The sequence below is a fragment of the Siphateles boraxobius genome, unplaced genomic scaffold (assembly GCF_051911475.1).
Source record: "Siphateles boraxobius isolate OS27281-9 unplaced genomic scaffold, OSU_SipBor_1 37, whole genome shotgun sequence".
Taxonomy (NCBI): Eukaryota; Metazoa; Chordata; class Actinopteri; order Cypriniformes; family Leuciscidae; genus Siphateles; species Siphateles boraxobius.
This window is the reverse complement of record NW_027508997.1, coordinates 1551672-1576169: the sequence shown is the minus strand read 5'-3', so window position 1 is coordinate 1576169 and position 24498 is coordinate 1551672.

Below are 24498 nucleotides of genomic sequence, written 5' to 3'. Positions count from 1 at the left end.
TTGCAATATCAATTTGTTTGACTCCAATTTAATACATATTTATTTTATCTATTATCTCTGCCTTGATTGTTCTTATTTGTCATGCAATGCATGTGAAGCACTTTGTATGCCGTTGTTTGCTGGAAAGGTGCTGAATAAATAAAGTGTGAGTTAAATTAGATTTCAGAGGTGTGTAGGTGTTGAAGATGAACAGACAGTTGAAAGAGAAGAGTAAACTCAATCAGTTCTTCACTGGCTCGCACACACACACACACACACACACACACACACACACACACACACACACACACACACACACACACACACACACACACACACACACACACACACACACACACACACACACACACACACACACACATACACACATACTTTTGTTGCTCCTAAACCAACAAAGCCAGTGAAGCAGGTAAAAACAGATAGAAAGTCTAGCTTCATCTCAATCTCTCTCTCTTTCCTGGCCTCTGTCAACTGTGTATTTTAAAAGCAGCAGGGAACTATAAGGTCCCCACTGAATTAAAGTGTCAATAATATAAAACCTGCCAATAAGATTAAATGGATTTTGAACAGATAAAACCATCATTCCCGCAACTAAAACAACCAACAGTAGCTCACACAGCGCATTTTACAAGATAAGACGCGCAAAACAAATTGAAACATTTGGAAAAGCAAAGGAGCTCTAAGGCCCTGTTTACACCTAAGATGTCTTTTGGTCGATTGGATCACAAGTAGATGATGGAGACACATTCCCGTTTACACTTGGTGTTTTATCCAGTCTCTTTTGTCCACTTTCAACCATTTCTGTCCTGATTTATTCGAGGGGAGAGTCTATAAGCGATAAATGTATGCGTTTTTTCAGATCTTTCGATCTAATGGATTAAATAAGCTTTCCCAATGTGAATGTATGGAGACGATGGAAAAACATATGGAGAGCAGCTGCTTTTGTTTCTGCTCTGAAAGCCGCATGACCTGTCACGGTGGCTGTAATGAAGCACACAAGGAAGGAGATGGAGAAGCAAGGAAACTAATAGGAACTCAGAACACAGTGAAATAATCCAAAACTAAACACATATTACAATAAAAAAATTTCCCCCTCATAATGTTAATGGTTTAAATAAATTGATTTAGTTTCTGGATTTAATATAAAGTGTTTTGTGTTTAATTTGCATCAAGTCATAACAGTTTTTTTAGTAGTTCATTCCAGTATTTTAAATGTATTAGTTTATAGACTGCATTATCACACATTTTTTTCTGCAGTGTTCAGCATGTAACGTGTGGTAAAAATAAGTCCAGAGCTGAAATTCTACTCTCAGCTTCTGCTACACAGAGCCAGTCTTCTGACGTATGCGGTGTGACTACTGTAACCTGTTAGTATAGGAGCCAAAATATATACATGTCGCTTACATGTGCAGTGTGAAACTGAATTATCAATATTGTATAAAAAACATAATACTTACATTTATACTTTAACATATAGGCCTACAATTATTAAGCAGAATCTAATTGTGTGTTTGTTTTATTTTGGGTTTGTGGGTAAAATACGACCTGGATGTGTTTTTGAGAGATCTTGTGTGATTTCATCATATATAAATGTTGCAAACACACATCTCTTCCTAGTCCTTTAGAATCTGATCTGAAAACAAACTTACCATATGAATCCACACAGACGACACACACAGTGTCAGAATCGTATGATCCAATGTCACCAATGCAGACACGTTTCTGAAAAGAGATGGAGAGAAAGAATGGTCTCATTGGGACGGTGTGTGGTGATGCTGTCTGTGAAAAAGAGGAAGAAAAGAGAGAAAAGAAAGGTCAAAGATATAGAAAGTGCAAAAGAAAGAGAACGATAAGACTAATGGACAGACTGCCACTGCCACAGACCCACCACAAAACAGATAAAAATCTTTTATGAGAACATCACACCAGTCATATTGAAATACATTTTGCATAGAAATATAGATGTCTCACATTGCCAGATGTATTTGAAATGAAGCTAAATGGTTTTCATACAGTAAATAACAAAACACTGGTGTGGTTGACAGTTAAAAGGGTAGTTTGTTAAAAAAAAAAAATATTCGAAAAAGACGTAGGCCAGAACTTTCTGTTTATGTAACAGCATTTCTGCTGTAGCTCTCAGATGTCATACTTTGGCATATTTAAATATGGCATGATGTCAGATCTGGAGCAACACATCTTAACACACCATATACACTAAAGGACCATTCTCACAGGACACATTCCTGTGTTCAAAAGCAACTAATATAAATTCAAAGGAATAGAGCAAAGTTAAAAGAAAAGATGCAATGCAATGACCAAAATGTCCATCAACTTTAACAAAAAAGTATTGATGTATATGCGACAAACATCATGTCGAGTAAATCTCAAGAGTTTTGGATGAATGTGAATTTACAGTGCCAGCTTCCTAGCCTAGTATTTATCAACCCAGCTCATCTTTTACACACACGTATGCAGGTATTTTAATAAATGTACTGCAGCATTACAGTCATCACTGACACACACCTCACACAGACTACACATTGATGACTCCTTCAGGGCATAAAATATCAGATATACCTGTCACATATCAAATCGATAACCCAATGAGATACCAGATACCGCTGCTGGCCAAAATATCTTATGAGTCATATCTGGAAAACTTTAACGGCACACACACACACACACACACACACACACACACACACACACACACACACACACACACACACACACACACACACACACACACACACACACACACACACACACACACACACACACACACACACACACACACACACACACACACACACACACACACACACACACACACACACACACACACACACACACACACACACACACACACACACACACACACAGAGAATTATGATTGGCCAGCATGAATCATCTTTTCGACATGGCTCAAAGGGCTGGCTCTAAAATCCAGTGCTAAAAGTCATCGACATGTCTTCTCTTATATATCCTTTCCTTTCCCATCTCCCCTTTTTGCTGCTACTGTTCTTTGTAACTTTTTCTCTTTTGTCTTATACAGACACATGACCTCTGCATTCCTCCAGCCTTGAACCGATAAAGACACTCAGATGCCCAGAATAGACACCCTGCCTCTCATTGAGAGCTATTCTCTTGCTGTGCCAATGCAGAGACGATCCTGACAGCTTTAGAGAGAGAGAGAGAGAGAGAGAGAGAGAGAGAGAGAGAGAGAGAGAGAGAGAGAGAGAGAGAGAGAGAGAGAGAGAGAAGAAATTGCAGCGTTATGTTTGAAGGTGGAGGCTTGCCCTACCAATTATACTGTTCTCGAGACAGCCAGTGCTGCGTCAGAAATAGTGAAAATCAAAAAAAGGATTTTACCTGCTGTTATTCTGCTATGAAGTGGATTCCCAGAGGAAGATTTTACGGCTCAGAGGTTGCTCTTTCAGGAGACTCAGGAGTTCTCAGTTATATATCATTTAAGTATTGAGTGAGGGTCAGATCATGGACCCAAGAGGCCTCTGAGCAAATATCTTAGGATATATAAATATAAATATATATATATATATATATATATATATATATATATATAAATGTATTTGATATCTGTATATGTGATGTTATACGTATATAACATATGAATACATGATATTCAATCAATGAGTATCACTTTACAATACATAGTTATAAGGGCACAATGAGTGTGATGTATCTTGATCCCTGCTTTTGGCTGGAATCCCTTCCCATACAGCAACTAAGTGTTTATAGCAACACAGAAATTAGTTTATATGTTCTGGTTAGACAGTGAAATCATTTTGGAGGTTGAAAGTTCTCGGATCTCAGCATAACCGATTAATACCATAGACAGTGTTTCGTACTGAATTAATTTTTCACTTAATGTAAGGATAATTTTGCAGAATTGGCTAAATATCTTTTTCACTTTAAAGGTGCAGTGTGTGACTTTTAGCGACATCTAGCGGTTCGGTTGCGAGTTTACACTAAGGGCTCAGCCCACCACTCACCCCTCCCTTTCGAAGAAGCTACGATGGCTAAAACGGGACAAACATCGTCGTCTGAGACGGCAGAGAATAGCCAGAGTAAACCAAGTTTCTGTACCAGAGTCCATTATAAACCACATCATGGATAAAGTTTACAAAGCCATAGTCAGGTGAGGATCAAGGGTCTTAATACGTAATATAATAATAGTAATCAGCTGATTGTCTCACAAACGTAACCAGCACATTTCCCCCCACATAGCAAACCCATAATATAGCGAGGGAGAAGAACCACATGAAACTATGCAACTATATATTTTTTCTAACAGGGTAGTAAAAGTTTAGCTGGCTCAATATGAGCTGTTACTGTGGCTGAGCTGGTTAAAGCGTTAAGCCTTGTTAAACACTGCGCACGCCTCCGCATCCCCTAGACACCATTTACTACACACAATAGGCTTTTTTTCTCTGATTTTGGAAACTCGATCGACTTAAAATGCTTCCAAGATCGACGGGTTGGTGATTCCTGTAACTGTTTTACGGTCAATGACAAGAGTACTTATCAGCTGTCTCACGAACGTAACCAGCACATTTATCCCCACATAGCAAAGCCATAACACAGCGAGGGAGAAGAATTAAGTTACATGAAACAATCCAACTACATATTTTACACCGCTGACAAGGGAAAAGTCACTACTCACGGTGTTTATGGCTAGCTTATAAGTTTCTGCGGCTTCTCTTTCAAGGTAGTGACGAAACACGCTGTGTAACGCTGTTTGTTCGCTGTCGGCTACGGTAGAAACATGACGTCACAATATGTCGACCTTCATGGAAGGGGATTCCCGCGCCTATGTAGATAAAAATGCCTCATTCTAAGGTAATAAAAACATTACGGTTTATTAAGTAAGTTCTTTATACACCACTAAACATAGTTATGGATGTCATATTGCATTTCTGTTAATAGATATTCAAATTTTTTACACATTGCACCTTTAAAATAATGGTACAGATTACTAATAGTTCCTGCGGAGTGACTAGGTAACACTTGAGTAATTAGTGATGCATTTTATAACTATATTCAGAGAAAAAAAGATGATTGATTATGTCTCAGCCACACAATAATGTTGTGATTAGCAACTAATTGGCAATTCTTCATAATTTACCTAAGGAACTATATCAGTCCTAAATCATTAGTCTTTTTGACACACTAAAATAACTAGCTCAAAAGATTCAGTTGTTTGTGATCTGGGCTACACTGGTTGTGCTGTATTGCTTAGATTCACCAAAAACAAAGAAATCACATTAAATTCACAGCAGTGAATTTTTAGGGTATATTAATACTTATGTTGCCATGGTAGTGTAGATTTAAGTGGTGAAAAAAACCCTCAATTCTAAGGTAATGGCAAAGCACATGCACAACGTCTACCTTTGATTGGTCCCTGGAAAGGAAGTTCATATTCAAATCTTGAAGAGGTCAATAGATCATAATGGGGTCTTTTTCAGAGGAGAATAATCTGAGAAGCAGCAGAACCAACGGTAAGTTTCATCCATTTTTAGGAAAGAAAAAATATAGAACTAGAAACAAAGAAAATATGAAAGGGATCTCATTTGTGACTGTACTTTACTACAGGTTTAACTTTCTATAATGGGTATGAAGTAGGTCTGGACTATTAGTTAACAAATCCCATGATGCCACATTCCTGTGAGGATAAATGATCTGTAAAACTGAGTTAATTAAATGGTGATGAGCAGACCTGACCTTAAAAAACGTTTGGGAAAATGCAGACATCTCATTGACCCCATTCATTATATCTCAGTGCTGTATGCGACAGCAATCAACAAATGAAAAATTATCCTTAATGTTTATTTTTTTTCTAAAATGCAGAGAAGAATAGGTGGCTCTAGAGAATGTGAGCTTCCAAATCCCCTTCCCTCTTTCTTTCTCTCTCGCTCTCTTTCTCTGCTGCTTCCGTAATTACTTTGAGCTGCGGTGAACTTGGCCATGGAGACGTATAACTCTCCCTTCAAATGTCAGCAGCTCATTGCAGCTACTCTAATTGGGCTGGTGTAAACGCAGGGTGGCTTTTTCTCCCCCTTCATCGATTTCTTCTCCTTTCCTCACCTTTGTCATTTCACGCTGTCTGTGTGTGACAACCAGTGCCAATCTCTCAAGTGTCTTAAAGCTGTTGAGCTCCTCAGGCCTGCGACTGATGTGGAATCAGCTGTGTGGTGCTGGTGCTGTCAGGATGGGTTTGCTTTCATACCAATTGCAAAAACTATTGGAGTTAATGCACACTAGAGGTGCTAATGTGACCAAGGTGTGAAATAGTTGTATTTTTATAAATTATTGCAGTTTATCAGCCCCAGTAGTCACTCTATTAAAATATGGTGTTTTGAAATCAGGAGACCACAGAGAGACCAAATACAATTCTATTTTGTATTTATTTTTACATTAACTATGCAATGTTCAATTTATTATAACCAAGTATAAATTTGATAAAGTTAGTGTTTTTATGTACTTATCCAATGTATTTATGTATTTATCCAAATAATAACTAAAGGCAGTAACAACGTAAACAATATGCTATATATTATCTGTCAACTAATGTTCAGCTTTTCTTTTTAATAGTCTACTTATTTTCAGCAGTCATCAAGCTTGTACTGGTGACAGACACAGGCACGAAAATGAAACAGAATTTTCGGGGTTTCTGTGTTCTCACTGTTATACACTAGGGGGTGCTATTACATATCTTCTGAAAGAGTACTGAATCTCATGATTAAAACACAGGTGAAGAAGAAGCAGAAACAAGCGATGTCATATCTTCCTAAATAGTATTCGAAAATAGAATTAGTACGTCCCAAATCGTAGTATGTTGAAATGAGTGTTCCAAAGATACTCGGATGGTCTACTATTTCCGGTCAGAATCAGAAGTGCAGATCGATCAAAGACGGTAAAAGAAATGGACACAGCGACCCCCTTGATTTCAACAGAGAAACGTGAAGCCGATAAGAAGCACTCACTTCCTGATGGCTGAGCGACTGCGCAGGCTCAAACTGAGCTTGACGACGTAGATGTGAGATGAGCAACGAGCAACGTGAGCAACCTGTCTGACAGTTGTAAATCTTCTAGTAGCTGTGCCACATAATGAATTATTTCCAGTTCCTCAAAAACTTTGTTGAAATATTTTGTCCCGTTGCTTTTTGTCCCGTCCCGTTGCTTCTCCCTTGACTTTATTTCTCCATGTCCCCCCGATTGACTCATAGACAGTAAAAGATTGCCTGCGAGCTTCTCCTCCTGTCTATACGGTAATTTCTCTATTGTGCGACGTAAAGTCGTGGTTATGACGCAATCGTTAGCCTATTTTTACAAAAGCGGCTTCTACGGGGCCATAACGCAAGATACAAAGTAATGGAGCCTTTTGTACATTGTCATGTTTCTTTAGAAATAAATAATGGACAAATGAAGTCTTTGGATGCCTCAGATGTAAAGTTATTCGCTGTCAAAGTGACGCCAAAATGAATGGGAGTCAATGGAATGCTAACAGCAGGTGATGGTCTGCTATAATGGCGGCCCCCGCGAGGCTTCAGTTTCAGGCTGATGGATTACCCCCTTGAGATCGATGTGCGCTCTAACGGCTAATATTGCCCACAACCTATCGCGCGTTGGATGAGGAATAGGTTAGAACTACAAACATGAGTGAAAAGTGTTAAAATACTACAGACATGGAGGACGTGAGAGTCTGGCAGTTAGCCTATGTAGAGAGGTTTAGATAAAGGGGTTTAAGTGATTAATTATCAGTATCTAACCTGACGAAAATGTATTTATTCAACATTGTCTGCATTATATTGCATCTGCAGCAGCATTGTGAACTTTTGTAAAGATACGTTTAGCCATTACCTTTTGAATGCAACATTATATTCAAATCGCAAACACGTGAGGAGAGTCTCCGCATGAAAGACCCACGACTGGCAGATGAACGTGCTCTCCGAAACGGTAGGAACTCAAATTAGATTGAATGGAGGATTTTAACTGTGACAAGATGATTGACAGGGAAGTTTACGGTGACAGGATGCACGCAACAGATCTTTCCGTAAAAGATGACGTGATAGTAGGCTATGTCCAAAAGCTTGCCTACTCTTTTGCTACACACTCAAAATTGTGTACTTTTTCTTCACAATAAGTGTACATTTATGGCGTAGTATAAGTAGGCGAATTGGGACGCAGTAATTATTTGCATGTGTAAAATAACGCGATCACCAATAAACCAACATTTAAATCAAAACTGGCAAAAGTGTTGATAAAAAAATGCATGCAAGCTAGAATAAAACGTTTTGTGAATTTTGTGAAAATGATCAAAAATGCTGGCAGTGGCTGGCAACAACAAAAAAAAAAAGTCAATGGGTTTAGGGGAGGCAAGAAAGACGCGCCGTCCCGCTGTAACTTTACCTGCTGGTGTCACTGTTGGACAGTGTTAGTTTATGAAAACAAGTGACTTTTACACTTTTTAATGTCACATTAATGTCACAAATATTTGTGTTGTTTTTATTTTTGTTTTATTTTCTCATCTAGTTTTTTTTTTTTTTCGGAGACACTGCCTCCCTTGCCTTCTCAGAGGAAAAATGATGAGCCTTTAGTTTTGACATTTTCTGCTCAAATCCTCACACCATGGTCCAGAAGAGCTCCTTCACCCTGGTGAAATTTACTGAGCTTCCTCTAATGACCACCAGAGAGCAGACTAACACAGCTCACACCATCGACACACTGGCTTAATAGTTTATGTTGGCCTAAGTGAAGTTGGGGAATTACAACACCACAAAGAGAAACAAAAAAAAATGACCTGGATGTAATTTGTTTTAGTCATGGGCTCAGGTCTGTCTGATAAAGTCCCTGATCTCACAGGAGAGCTCAGCAGATTAGAGAGCTTTTGAGGAGAGCCAGAAATAATTTACAGAGAATTCCAGCTCTGGACTCAAAGCATTTTGTGCAGACTCAAGGTTTTATGTTGTATTTATTTAGAATAAAATGTTCATAAGGATTCTTATTTCACACATTCTCTGGTGTCCAAAGAAAAGCAAAAGCAAAATGTTCTATCATTCAAAAATAAGACAAATCTCTGGATGAGTAGAGTCTTCCTACAGTTTGTGTGTCTCTCTGTAACTAACACATCGCAGGTAATTCATAACTCTCTCTGACATATCATGCATCATAATTGTACAGCCAGGTTTGCTGGTTTGCATTTCTGAGACAGAAGTTCTATTTGAACATGACTAGTGATTTGTTGCCCATGATTTAGTCTGTTTGATGTTGGTATCAGTGTCGGGGTTTCTGCGAGTTCGTATCTGATCAAGGCATATGGTCATATTATAAACACATAATCATTTCAGTCTTGGGTCTAGATAAATGATACATTTCCTGGGCACAGTATAAGTGGGATAGTGATGGTCTGTTTAAAAGGTTGAAATCTTTACAGAGCTGGCCCGAGCCTTTTGGGGGCCCTTAGCAGAATTTGATTTGGGACGTCCTTATTTGTGCCATGGCTTAACATTACCGGGACTGCGCAGTTGCGCACAAATTGTCTAAGCACGTGCGAGGTGTCTAGATTATGCACATGACTAACGCTGGCAGACACAGCAGCAGTTGTAGGCAGGTATATTGATCATGAAATCAGAATTTTCTTGTCTTGAATTATTAATTAATTCATATTCATTCATTCAGTTATGTCACTTGTTGAAGTTATCTAAAAAAAATTTTTCCGATTTTTCGACTCAATTGGGGGGCCCCCTGGTGGCCAAGCAGCCGCTTAGTTCGCTTATGCCTCGGGCTGGACCTGAATCTTTATACCCGCTGCTTTTTTCCTTTTCTCAGAATGTAGAACATAAATGCAAAACCTATAGTTGTCTATAGGCATCATTTTAAGTTCTTTCAAAAAACTAGGCATGATTATGCTACTTGCAAAGAAACTATCAGTTAAGTTTAGGTTAGGGTTTAGTGTAGGTTGTACCCACTCATTGGATATTTCATTTCCCAACTGCCACGATACGTACAGCAAACATTGTAAAAAAACAACAACAACAACATTGCCAGATTCATGTTCATCTGTTTAGCATAAAACTGAACATGATTAAAGTGCCACACACTGGAAATATCACTTGGAAAGTTTTGCAAAACGTACAAGAAGCAACGTAATATTTAGCAGAAATGTTGCCACAGGCACGTTTTTCCAGTGAATCTATGTTGTATCTTTACAAAGAAGACATTTTCATGATACATTGCAAAACTCTTAAATGAATAATCCATCCAAGACAGACAAAACGAGCGAAGTGTTATTTAAATAAACGCCATATTTGTGTGTACTATGTAGTTGAGTGTATTGCATAATTAGCTTATCAACATGCTAATGCAAAAACTATTGAAATCATTTGCTTGTGCTTTGTGTGAAGGTTGCCATGGATGTAAGTTGCTTCCTATGTAGGCAGTAAACAGCAGAGAGAGAGAGAGAGAGAGAGAGAGAGAGAGAGAGAGAGAGAGAGAGAGAGAGAGTAACTGTTGCAAGCCCTCGTGAACTGCCTCAGTTTATTTTGCGTGATATCATTTATGACAGTGCACTAACTGAAATGAATGCACTCTTTGGTTTGCTGTTAGCATGTTACATATTTTAATTATGTATTTCACTTGAATTTAAACTTTTATATCTGGCATCTTGCAGTATTTTTGCCTTCTGAGATTTCCATATCTGCAACGGTTATATGCAGCGCTACCTTAGATTTTGGCCAAAACGAGAACTATTGAGACAACCTTGGGAGCTTGGCTATGATGCCTGAAAATGCTGTTTATCTAGGCAGAACATTAAAGTTTGGAACAGAACTGTTCCAAAAGGAAAATTAGGTTTTGGGACTTCTTCTTTTTTAAATGTAATTTAAATGTACATTCTGACATCCTTGTAGTGCAAAACTCAACAGCAGGAGTTTTTCATCATTCTAAAGACCAAAACACATCTGTGCCATTTTTACACATTTATTTTAACGTTTTTGCTTTTTCACACAACAAACAAAACAACGATCCGTGTAATTTTTTGACAGAGACACAGCGAGTGGTCTGTTTTCATGGCAACAGTCGAGACCAGGATGAAAAACTCAAATATGTTCCACTGTGACTTGGTTTAGAGAAAGGAAGTGTGTGAGTATTCATTTACATGCTTAGTATGAATGTGTGTTTATGGAGGCGAGCTCTTGAAAGCAGGTTTAAAACCCTTTCAAGCATCAAAATAAAAGTGCTGTCACATTAGCGAAATTTTGTGGGCAAAAAAGGTCTATTGTATATTGTCAATAATAGCGATGCATGATGCCCAGCCCACACAGAAGTCACTTTCAAACCGTACAGCTTTCTGTTGGTCAAACCAGCGAATCGTGAAAAAACTTGAACCAGTCTGTAAATCTGCGTGGAATCTTTTAGCCTCAATACATTGAAATTCCCAGTCGAGTGGATTCCTATTTAAATAACTGGATTTCGCCCACAGAAATTTGCTGAACAACAGGAAAAGTGAACGCAGCTTAAGATCCGTAAGTGTTTGAATTTATTAGGCTTAGACAAAGCAAAGGCCATTTAGTTGCACCCCCCCCCCCCCCCCCCACCCCCCATAGGGGCCACTACGTATCTGGTTTAATTGGGTAAAAATACATTTTGTGAGTGCATTCTTGCATTCAATATGTGCCAATATAGCCAAACCATTTTACCTGATATATCAGATGCACCATTACAGTGTGTGTGTGCACATTTTGGACAGAATCTTCATAAATGCCATAACACATGTGCTAATTTTTTTCTTGTCAGATACCATAGATAGTTTATGAGCCTTGATGGGTTAAAATCTGTTTTTTGATGATCTATATATATAAAAAAGAGTGAAACTTTCAGTCAATTAGCCTACTGAATTGGCCATTTCCTGAACAAAGTTTCTTCAGATGTCTGATCAGAACTTTTCTAGACTGTCTTCGATTTTTTACAGACGTTTCTGTTGACAATTTACTAAAAGTGCTTACAGGGCAGAGTGATGCCCTTGTTGTGAAGAAGGGCCTCATTTTCTCCTTTATTGCTCATACACACTGGCTTTATTTGTCTTATTACTGCAATCCCCCTGAGTGCATTTAACAAAAAAATAACAAACAAATAAACGCCAAAAACCCAACAAATTAGGAACAAACTGTGGCAATTTAATTTTATTTCTTCCTGAAAGGATCAGGCTTTCTTTCTCGGAATCAAATTTTCAGAGACAAAATGAACTGATCTTTTTTCTTTGTGAGACATATTATTATAAACTTCATAAATCATATTTTTTCTTACTGTAGATCAGTTAAAGCTTATAATTTTGCTATATTTTATCTATTCTCACAAGGGAAACACATACCAATGTTATTATGTCAGTCACAGCTTCAGTCACGTTATACGATATATTTGCACAGATTGAAAGGCAGGTGTTTAAGAACCTATCCCTCTGGATTTATGCTTACATTACTGCAAACAGCTCCTTCTCTAAATAAATACATGCTTTTCAATAGATTTAAATGTTTTTTTCTTTTCTTTTAATTGCCTCGATTTCAACCAAATCAAAGCTTAAAGAAACTGCAGAGTATTTTTTAATATATTCAGCACCATTTTGTATTCCTCATTAGCTGTACCAGATATTAAATGTTGCATCTCCGGTAAGTTGGGTTGGATCATGTGTATTCATGAAAGTCTATAACTACAGGTTGGCGGTTCTTGGGGAATGTTCTCCATTTATAACTAACACAGACAGGAAGAAAGAAATGACAATACAATATATTGGATTATACAGGATTATGTTTTGTTTACTGGTGTTTTACTGTGTATTTGATTCTTGTGCTTAAAGGTGACATATTATGGCCCTTTCCCAAGATGTAATATAAATCTATGGTGTCCTCAGAATGTGTGTGAAATATCAGCTCAAAATACCACCCATATCATTTATTATTGCTTGTCAAAGTTGCCCCTTTTTGGGTTTGAGCAAAAACACAAATTTTTTGTCTGTGTCCCTTTAAATGCAAATGAGCTGCTGCTCCCCGTCTCCTTTCAGAAGAGGATGATCCTTTATGAGCTTCGGATACAATAACAAAACACGCAAATCACACTCACCCAGAATCTCACAAATAACCAGTAGTGGAGTGAAGCCTTATGGAGAGACTAGAGAGATTGCAACTTTTAGACGCTCCTGGGCTACGTTTCCCGATAACGATGGATCTTAGCACTTACGAGCATTTTCTACGAGCGACTTTACGAACGTTCGGGTTAATTTCACGTGCATTTCACAAAAACACACTTAGCACGATCGTGCGCAGCTGTGCTTTAAGTGCTACTTAGAGTCGCTGTCCGTTTGTTAAGTGCTAAAATGTCACGCTCGTAACTGTAGCACACGCTTGTATTTTGAAATGTATAGCCTAATTGTTTTCATCTGATGTGCATTTTCTACGAGGCCAATAATATATAAAAGCACAAACCTATGGGTGGAGACACCAGCAAACTGGCTGAACCAAAAAAAACAAAGAAAATATTTTTTTTTAAAGAGGAGATTAATGTCATTTTAGAGGAGGTGGAGCTATACAACATATTTTATGCAGCAGGTTTAAGGGCAGTCATACAAATAAAACAAAAACAAAAAATCTGGGAGATTATTGCTACAAAATGTCACGGTTGAGGAATTCATCGACGCCCCCTTGCGCTGTGTGTGTGTGTGTGTGTGTATTTGTGAATGAATGTATGTGTGTGTGGGCGTGGTCGCTGATTATCCTCCGGGGTTATCAGCGACAGGTGTTGTGCATTACCACTGCCTATTTATACTCACCTTGTGCGTCTTGTATTTGTCAGATCGTTGTTTTGTGGATGTTTCCTGTTGTGTTCCTGTTTCTTCAGCTCCCTGTGGTCCCTGCCTTGTCTTCGTCTGGAAGTTCGCCGTTGCAGTTTATGTCTTCACTCTCCACCAACACTGGGTTCATCACTTCACGCCTGACCATCGGATCGAGTTGTTCACGCAAGCCTGCGCTGCCTTGTCACCGCCACCATCATCGGAGACTACCACCGCACTGAGAAGGATCTTGTGATCTTCACACCTCTCTTGTGAACTGCATCTGCGATTCTCCTTTACCTCTGTGAACGTTGTCTGCTTCACTATTTACTCTGGGACTGGTGATATTATTCTAATAAAGATCTGTTTAACTTGCTATTGTCCCCTCTATCCAATCGTCACAGAACGATCTGACCATGCAGGGGGCAGCAGGTGAATCGGAAATCACAGATTAATTCGTACACGACACAGCCCGTATGGAGCAGCAGGAAGAGAATCTCGCTGCAACTGGAAGAGCGGTGCAGGCATTGGTAGCGCAGGTGTCTGGGCTCACCCAACAGATTCAACAACTGAGACAGCCCATTGCGCCCAACCCACCGCCGATTCCCCCTGCACTGCCCGCACCCGTCCGTCAACATGAGCCGCGTCTGCCGACGCCGGAGAGTTATTCTGGTGAGCCAAGTTATTGTAGAGATTTCTTGACCAAATGCTCTGTTTTTTGCTCTCCAACCCCAGATATTTTGCACTGAGGATTCGAAGGTGGCCTTCGTGCTTACACTGCTGTCCGGGCGGACAGCGCTATGGGGGACGGCGGTGTGGGAAAATCATCGATCCTGTTGTGACTCGTTCGCGGCAATCTCGGAGGAGATGAAGAGGGTGTTTGACTGGGCAGTCGCAGGCAGAGAGGCGGCTCGCCAGCTCGCAGACATCCGCCAGGGAGAAATATCTGTCGCCGACTATTCAATTGAGTTTCGCACCCTCTCCGCAGAGTGCCTCTGGAACGAGGAGGCGCAATGGTACATCTTCCTGCATGGGCTGGCTGACCGCATCCAAAACGAGATTTATACCCTGGACTTGCCAGAGAAGCTGACGACCTGATCGAACTGGCCTTAAGAGTAGATGCACGCCTGCATTGGTTGGAGCTACACACTCGTACGGCACCTACACAGAGGAGCTTTGGGGGCGCCCCACTCAATGTTCGGGATGCGGTCAACCCCGTCGACGATCACGAGCCCATGCAGGTGGGTCGAGCCCGGCTATCCCGGGAGGAGAGAGAGGTGGAGGAGGTCCCGAGGATTGTGTCTCTACTGTGGCGGGGCTGGACATTTTCTCAATAATTGCCCAGTAAAAGAGCGTGCCCGGCAGTGAAGAAGAGGATCCTGTCGGGCGGGGTCTCCATCCAGAAAACCTCTTCCACCCTCCTCCCAGTGAGATTGCAGTGGGCAACTCGGTCACATCACTGCCAAGTTCTTATCGACTCCGGCGCAGAAGGTAACTTTATGGACTGGTCACATGCACAACAGCTTCAGATACCCACCATACCACTCACCAACAAGATCGCAGTCAACGCACTCAATGGTCAACAGTTACCCACAGTATCTCACACCACCAGTCAGATAACACTCATCACATCCGGCAATCATTCTGAAGAACTGTCATTTCTCCTCATGGACTCCCATCAGGTTCCTTTTGTCCTCGGTCACCACTGGCTGGTGCAGCATAATCTCAGGGTGGACTGGGGACATAACTCTGTTTCTGCCTGGAGCACGGAGTGTTATGCTTCTTGTTTAGTGTCTGCTGGTTCGTCTCTGCCTTGTTCTGTCTTGCAGGAGGAGTCGGTGAATTTGTCAAACGTGCCCACTGAGTACCTCGACCTGAAGGAAGTGTTCAGTAAGTCCAGAGCTGCTTCTCTTCCTCCGCATCGTCCCTATGACTGTGCTATAGATCTACTGCCAGGTACGTCTCCGCCCAAGGGCAAGCTTTACTCTCTGTCTGTTCCCGAGAGGGAGGCCATGGAGAAATATATTTCTGATTCTCTGGCATCCAAATTCATCCGACCTTCTTCTTCTCCAGCGGAGGCGGGGTTCTTTTTTGTGGGGAAGAAGGACGGTTCTCTGCGACCTTGCATTGATTACCGAGGACTGAACAACATCACGGTAAAGAATACTTATCCTTTGCCGTTGATGGCTTCAGCCTTCGAGAGTTTGCAGGGAGCGTCGGTCTTCACAAAACTGGACTTACGTAATGCTTATCATTTGGTCCGCATCAGGAAGGGGGATGAATGGAAGACCGCTTTTAACACCCCCAGGGGGCACTTTGAATACTTGGTTATGCCTTTCGGACTTTCCAATAGCCCAGCGGTCTTCCAGGCACTCGTCAATGATGTGCTGAGAGACATGGTTGATCAGTTCATTTATGTCTACCTGGATGATATATTGATTTTTCTTCGTCTCTCCAGGAACACGTTCAGCACGTCAGACGAGTGCTTCAGAGGTTGCTAGAGAATGGGCTTTTTGTCAAGGCGGAGAAATGCGCTTTTCATGCACAGCCTGTCCCTTTCCTAGGTTACGTCATTTCGTCTGAGGGAGTACGTATGGATCCTGACAAGGTTAAGGCTGTGGTGGATTGGCCAAGTCCAGATTCCTGTAAGGCCCTACAGAGGTTTCTGGGGTTTGCCAATTGTTTTATTAGTAATTACAGCCAACTGGCCGCGCGTCTGACTGCCTTGACCTCCCCCAGAACGACGTTCAGGTGGTCCAAAACAGCAGAAGCTGTATTCGCCAACCTGAAGAGCCGCTTCGTTTCGGCTCCCATTCGATACCACCCCTGATCTGTCTCGTCAGTTCGTGGTGGAGGTCGATGCGTCAGAGGTGGGGGTAGGCGCAGTGCTCTCGCAGCATTCTTCTTCAGACGACAAGATGCATCCTTGCGCGTTCTTTTCTCATCGCTTATCGCCTACCGAACGTAACTATGACATTGGTAACAGAGAATTGTTGGCAGTCAAGTTAGCATTGGAAGAATGGCGACATTGGTTAGAAGGGTCGGGGGTACCTTTTATCGTCTGGATTGATCACAAGAACTTAGAATACATTCAATCTGCCAAAAGACTCAACTCCAGGCAGGCTCGTTGGGCTCTTTTTTTCGGTCGTTTTGATTTTATTCTTTCGTACCGCCCGGGTTCTAAAAACATCAAACCCGATTCTTTATCTCGTATTTTTGATCCATCCGAACGCCTGTCTACTCCCGAGTGCATTTTACCGGAGACTCGATTCATCTCCACACTCCGATTGTCACAAACACACACGGGGGACAGAAGATCCAAAAGCAGCAGTCTTTTATTTAAAGGGCAATCCAAACTCGTAGTCATCCAGTCCATGCAAGCTTCAATATCCACAAAGGCAGTCCAAAAACGACACCGTACACATACTAACACAGACAGGGAATATATACACATATCTAACAAGACCAACACAGAACAGCTGGGAACAATGATTAAGAGGAACAGCTGAGTGCAATGAACTGATGAGTGACAGTGACAGACAGAATGCTGTGAATTGAAGTCAAATGTGAAGGACACCGTGAGAACGAGGACCTCTAGTGATAAACAAGGGAACACAACCAAACACTGTGACACCGATGGGAGGTCGAATCGAAGGTCAAGACGGCCTTAGAAGGGGTAACACCTCCGTCCCGGTGCCGAACCGATTGTTTGTGCCGGAGGGATTATGGTCCGACGTTATTCAGGAGTAAACCGAACTAGATTTCTAGTTAAGCAACGATTCTGGTGGCCATCTATGGCTTGCGACATTCGAGTTTTTGTTTTGGCCTGCTCGATCTGTGCGATTGATAAGACTTCCAATCTACCCCCAGATGGGCTTCTTCAACCGCTGTCTGTCCCTTCGAGACCCTGGTCCCATATATAGCGATAGATTTTGTTACCGCCCTCCCGCCCTCTCAAGGCAATACGGTTGTTTTAACCATAGTGGACCGGTTCTCGAAGGCGACTCATTTTATTCCCTTGCCCAAATTGCCTTCAGCCAAGGAAACAGCGGTGACTGTCATCGATCACGTCTTTCGGTTACATGGCCTCCCGATGGACGTGGCCTCTGACAGGGGATCTCAATTTGTCTCCAAATTTTGGCAAGAATTTTGTAAATTACTGGGAGCCAGAGTCAGTCTATCTTCGGGTTACCACCCCCAGAGCAACGGGCAGACCGAGAGAGCCAACCAAGATTTGGAGAGAATGTTGCGATGTGTTGCCGCAAAGAATCCTTCCTCTTGGTGTCAACAACTCTCAATGGTGGAGTACGCACACAACTCGTTACCGGTGTCATCCACGGCCTATCTCCGTTTGAGGGTAGCTTAGGGTACCAGCCACCTATTTTTCCTAGTCTGGAATCCGAAGTCGCGGTCCCCTCCGCTCACGCTTTTGTCCAGAATTGTCACCGTACATGGACCAGACCCCGTGAGACTCTGCTCCAAGTAAGGGCGCGCACCAAGGTTAAGGCCGATGGCCACCGGTCAAGACCTCCCGTGTATGTCGTCGGTTCCAAAGTGTGGCTTTCTACTAAGAACATTCCACTCCGCTCCGTTTCTAATAAGTTAGCTCCCAAATTTATTGGCCCATTTCCTGTCACCAAGATCATTATTCCGGTTACAGTTCGCCTCAAACTCCATCCTGCGTACAGAAGAATTAATCCCGTGTTCCATGTTTCCAAATTGAAACCCGTATTTTATTCACCCATTAATCCGCCAGCCCCGGTTCCCCCACCGCCGCGACTGGTAGATGGGGAACCCACGTATTCGGTAAATCGAATTCTGGACTCGAGACGGAGGGGTCGCGGATTTCAGTATCTGGTGGACTGTGAGGTTAACGGTCCGGAGGAGAGAAGTTGGGTTCCTGCTAGGGACATTCTGGATCAGTCCCTTATTGATGATTACTGTCAACAGGTAGGGTCCTCTGGGAGCTCCAGGAGACGCTCCTAGGGGGAGGGGTACTGTCACGGTTGAGGAATTCATCGATACCTCCTTGCGCTGTGTGTGTGTGTGTGTGTGTGTGTGTGTGTATTTGTGAATAAATGTATGTGTGTGTGGGCGTGGTCGCTGATTATCCTGATTATATTTACTCTGGGACTGGTGCTATTATTCTAATAAAGATCTGTTTAACTTGCTATTGTCCCCTCTATCCAAAACCGACTGCAACTAGGGGCATTAAAAGTTCAGGGAAGGAGGTCAGGAAGAAGTGGCAGGACTTTGCCAGCCTTGCTAAAAGGAAAAGGGCACTGCAGAGGACAACATTTAATAAAACAGGTGGTGGGACCAATGATTCCCCCTTCTCACAGCAGAGGAAGAAAAGGCCTTGTCAATACTTGGCACAAGTGCTTCAGATGGCATTTGTGGTGGTATTGACATCCATGGAGGAGTAGGGGTAACTCAACCTGAGCCTGGTCAGGTCCTTCATGCTCAGAGGAACCATCAGTTTCATCTGCCATCTCCTAGTCCTCCAAACAACCCTCCCAGGCCTCAGCCTCCATCTTCTGTTGTCCAGACTGCAGCCACAACATCTCAGCAGTTTGAGAATGTTGAGAACATGATAATTTGAGAATGTTTGTTGTTGTAGTCAGGATATATGAGAGTGCCCTTAACAGGGAGGAGGATGAAGAGGTGGAGAAGGACAAAGATGGCATGGGACCACATGATGGCCAACCAAGAAACAGGCTACATGGCTGGTTTTCGTGCATGTCAGCAAGTCATTGACATATTTTTTTAGTTCATCCTATTTCCCCAGTCTTTGAAGCATATTACACCTTTTATTATTTGTTTGTTCATTCATTTAATTTAGATTAAAATTATTAGATTAAACTATTTATTTTTTTTGTTGTTGTTTTCTGCCCTTTTTAATTATTTTATTTATAAATTCATTTAAACAAAAAACGAGTAATAAAGTGTACAATAAAGTACAATCAAAACCTTATATTATAATCACATTGCACTTGAATAAAGTTAAATGTGTAATGTGCCGGTTGTCCTGCAGGTGACCTCATAACTTTGTCTTCGTACGATGCACTTGGGGATTTACGATTACTCCAGAGCACTCGTAGATCTACGATGATTTTCAAGTGCTACTTAAGTTACGATGCTTTTGGGAAACAGACCGTAATATTAAGATCATTCGTACGATTGTTTTTACGATCTTCTTAGGCTAACGATGCTTTTGGGAAACACAGCCATGGATATTTCTGAATGGTTAGTGGATACATTTATGTAGTTGTTGTGGAGTTACATTGATTCATCTCACTGACTTGCATGTACCGTCATGTTTGACTTTTACACAAGTTGACACAGTTCCCTGAGGTCTTTACAAGAGACATTTTTTTGGCCAAATAGTATTTTATGCTCGTCTGTGCAGCAACGACAGAACAGTTTGCATGCTTAGCTTGAACTTTTGCTATTGCGTTAGAACTAGTTACACTGTTGTCGCTTGTGAAAACCAAATGGCTGCGACATGGGTGGAAACGTGCAGATAAATAGGCGGTAATTTTATAAGATCCCTTTCTTACGTCAGAAGAGGAGCGAAATCTGATCGGCTTATTTTTGGACATGCATGCCGAGATAGGCTTACGAAAACAAAGTTACTGGTTTGTCACTTTTCACATTTTCTGCATTGGTAGATGCACCGGGGACCCATTTATAGCACTTAAACACAGGAAAAGTCGGATTTTCATGATATGTTCCCTTTAAGTTCAGTTTAGTCTTGATTGCATCCTAGTTCGTTTCCTTGGTTACTGATTAAGTTCAGCTGTCTATCATTAAGTTTCCCTGTTTATTTATACTTCCTGTTTAGTTCAGTTCATTGCCGGTTCTTGTCTTTCATGTGAGTAGTTGGTGTGATAATTCTCTGTGCATGCCCCTGTGTTTTCTCTCCATGTTCATTAAAGAAGATATTGTTGGATATTCTGTGTCATGATTCTGCTATTTACTATGTGACAATAGGCATGACTAATTTTAACCCTCATCAAACCCTCAAATAAGTGATTACAGGTCCGAGGATGAATCATCATCATTGACGTCAAATGTCCGTTATTGCAATTTATCCACATTTGTTTGGTTCTGCCTCTGTGGTAATGTATGATGGAAATGCTCTAAAAAATGCTTGAAGACCTCAATGACCTGATCTATGAATTAAAAATAGGAAAGGCCAGCAAATGTGACCCAACCAACCTGAACAGCATGGTGCTGACCAAACCGACCTGAACCCTCTCTTTACTTCCATCCTAAATAAATAGCTATATGACTTCAGAGGATTTTGAACATAGTGCACAAGTCATATGAACTGTCTTTATGGTGTTTTTTTGGTGTTTGAAAACCGTGGTGGCTGCGTAAAGATTCTTCTGTGTTCCACTGGAAAAATAACAGGATGCGGGTTTGAAACAACATGAGGGTGAGTAAATATAATGACACAAAATTCAATGATAACCAAGCTTTGAGGGTAATGCACACAGCTTATTATGAGCCGTAGGAGAAAACTCCTTCCCTTCCTCCTGTTTGTCACCACATTCCCCTCTTTAACAAGCAATCTCCGTCTCTCCATTCTTCTGTTATTTTGTTCTCTCTCTCTCTCTCTCTCTCTCTCTCTCTCTCTCTCTCTCTCTCTCTCTCTCTCTCTCTCTCTCTCTCTCTCTCTCTCTCTCTCTCTCTCTCTCTCTCTCTCTCTCTCTCTCTCTCTCTCTCTCTCTCTCTCTCTCTCTCTCTCTCTGCCAGGCTGGAGCCCCTTGGCAAGCGAAATAAAGAATTATACGAGAGTGGTCTACCATTCACTCCACATCATTCAAAATTCAGAAGTTCTGTCTGAGTTTTATTAGCCCTGGTAGCAGGAACGTGCTCATAGCGGGACAGCATTATACTGAGCAATACTCCAATAGAATTATGCCAAATGCAGATTGCATCAGAGGTGTTAGAATGTCATTTTTATTGCACTAGGATCTCTGCGGATGACACTGAAAATTCATTATGCCGAAATACCAATATTACATTTTTGAAGGGGAAGAAAGGCATACTAAGCAGATATTTCTACGCTAGAGTCATGGTCCCTCTGTGTAATGGCTTTACAGAAGAAAACCCAAAGGCAGGGATATAATGTGGTTTTAAAAGTGGTCCGGATTACATACCTGGACAGGAAGGATGTGATAACATTCTAGACAATTTGTGAAACCCAGAAATGTTTGTGTGTGAGAAAGCTGTTGGCGCTTATTTGGATTTCTCCATTATGCATTGAGAGAGGTAATTAGAAATGATTAAATGGCTTGTGATAATTGTCTGTAGAGAGCTTGTGGGATTGAGAGCTTTTGAATTGGAGAACTCAAGGACCGATTGAGTTGTCTCATGAAAGTGAATGGTCTTGTGCTAATCATGTGCTATAATTCCATGTGAAATCCCTCTAATGGAACCAATGCAGGTGTAATTGAAGTTAGTTATCGCATCTCAGTTCCATAATTTACAGTAGCAAAGATGATAGCATTGAATGGACTACGTGTATATATAATTCCATCTTTTCTTTTATATAATGGCAAACATAAATGAGTGAAATGGTAGCATTCTACTGTCTGTAGATCACTGTAAAAGATTGCCAAGATAATGTACACAAAGACAGGTGTATCATTGCACTACAGAAGTTCACTTAATTCGCGTATACTCTATTTGTGCACTGAGTAGTCTCAAACCTACACCCATATGCCATATATCAATTCAGAACATTGAACAGTACACAGTATAGTTTCTTCAATGTGCTTTTGGACTTTTCAGAAGTAATCTACTCCCATCCTTCCATCATTTCTTCCTTCCTTCCATCCATCCATCCATAGTTCATTCCATCCATCCATCCATCCATCCATCCATCCGAATACATAGTTCTTGGCCAGATTAAGCTACAATATGCATCTGGCTTAATGCTGATAGTCAAACCTGGAAAGACTGTCTAGTTGAGCAGGAAATAGACTGGTATATACTACTCCTCACTTGTGTACTATGTTTACGAGAGGTGGCTGTAATATCGAACAGTACTGTGTGGCGGTTAGTACCGGCCCACTTTGAGCACTAGTAAGCACCCTTAAGGTTTGTGCCTTTCCATGCATTACTCTGCCAGTCAGTGTCATCGCTGAAGGGCAAGCAACAGAAGGAATCACCACACAGAGAGCTTTTCTTCCACGGATTTCTATTAGGATGTGTCATCTGTAACTACTATTTAAATTCATAGCCATTTGAGACGGAGGGTGTCAGAAAGAGAACGAGTGCAAGAAAGGCTTTTCTGACACCTCATGATTCAGCCCCACTAGGGTGCCCACGTGTTTGAAAAGATATTTGGCCTGGAGGTAGAAAAGTGAAAGGTGATCTCACTCTCTCTCAGGTAATTAACCGCCACAGGGTGTCAGGTCCCCTCATGCTGTGGCATAGCGCTGAAACAGCACAAGACGCGATGAATGACAGTTAATATCTGCATGCTTTTTAGCATTGCTAAAAAATACGACAGCAGCCGAGATTGTCTGCCAGTCTGTCTGATTCAAGTCACCCCACAGCTGCCACCTCCTTTAGACCGGCTTCTCCTGTCACTGTGTCTCATCTTATCGCATGTCTCTGTGTCTGACACGTGTGGACACATCATATCACCTTACAATGTCACTCTTTTTCTCTTTGTTTCTTACTTCGAGGGATGGACTGGTCATAAAAAGCACTGGAACTTTTCCCGTTGGGAAAAGTCATGGCCTGGCTATCGTATCCAAATTAAAGGAAAAGTGTATATTAAAGTCGTCATGAAACAGAAGTTGTGATAGTCTTCTTTTCCCTATGTGTGTATCCGAGTGAAATGGCTTCTCAAACAAGAAAAAATAGGATGGGACATGATTTTGACTATGGGGAATTGATTGGATGGTTGTGGTTTGCTATTGGTGGATCACATGTGAGAGACAGGTTGTCCCGCCCTCGCACCAGTAAACACGTCATCAGAGAAGAGAAGAGAAGTAGCTGCAAGAGGGAGGTGAAGCTATTTTAATTAAACAATACAAGGGCACATTAATTTATAATAAATAATACAGATAAATCATTTATAATAAATGCTGTAGCCTAATATTCCATTTTTTTTTTAATTTCATAGTGACTTTACAATTTAAGTATATATTTAAAAATGCAATAAAATGCTACTTCCATACATAAGTACGTATATCAAACCTTACTCGGATACATACAGTACACTCACATTAAGCAATGTTTTCTATATAGAAAATCTCAACTGCTTGATTGTTATATTGTTGTAAGATGTAAACTATAGTATAGCCAAGCGATATGTTAAAAGTTGGATATATACATCCTGCTTTCCCTGCATACACACAATGTACTAATATAAAGCAATATACTACATAGCAAATCTCAGCTGCGTGATTGTCATTGCAAAATGAAAACTGTTTTAGCGCACATCTATATATGCAAAACTGAAGTAAAATACAGTACACTCACGTAAAATGATTCATTATTTATAACAACAGTCTGATTTTTTATTTTGGCGTTAAATGTAAATATACTTTCCAGTTCTTTATATAAATTTGCATTTATAAATGTGTCAAACTTTTTCGCATTTGTACAGTATACTCAAATTTTCTCAAAATGTA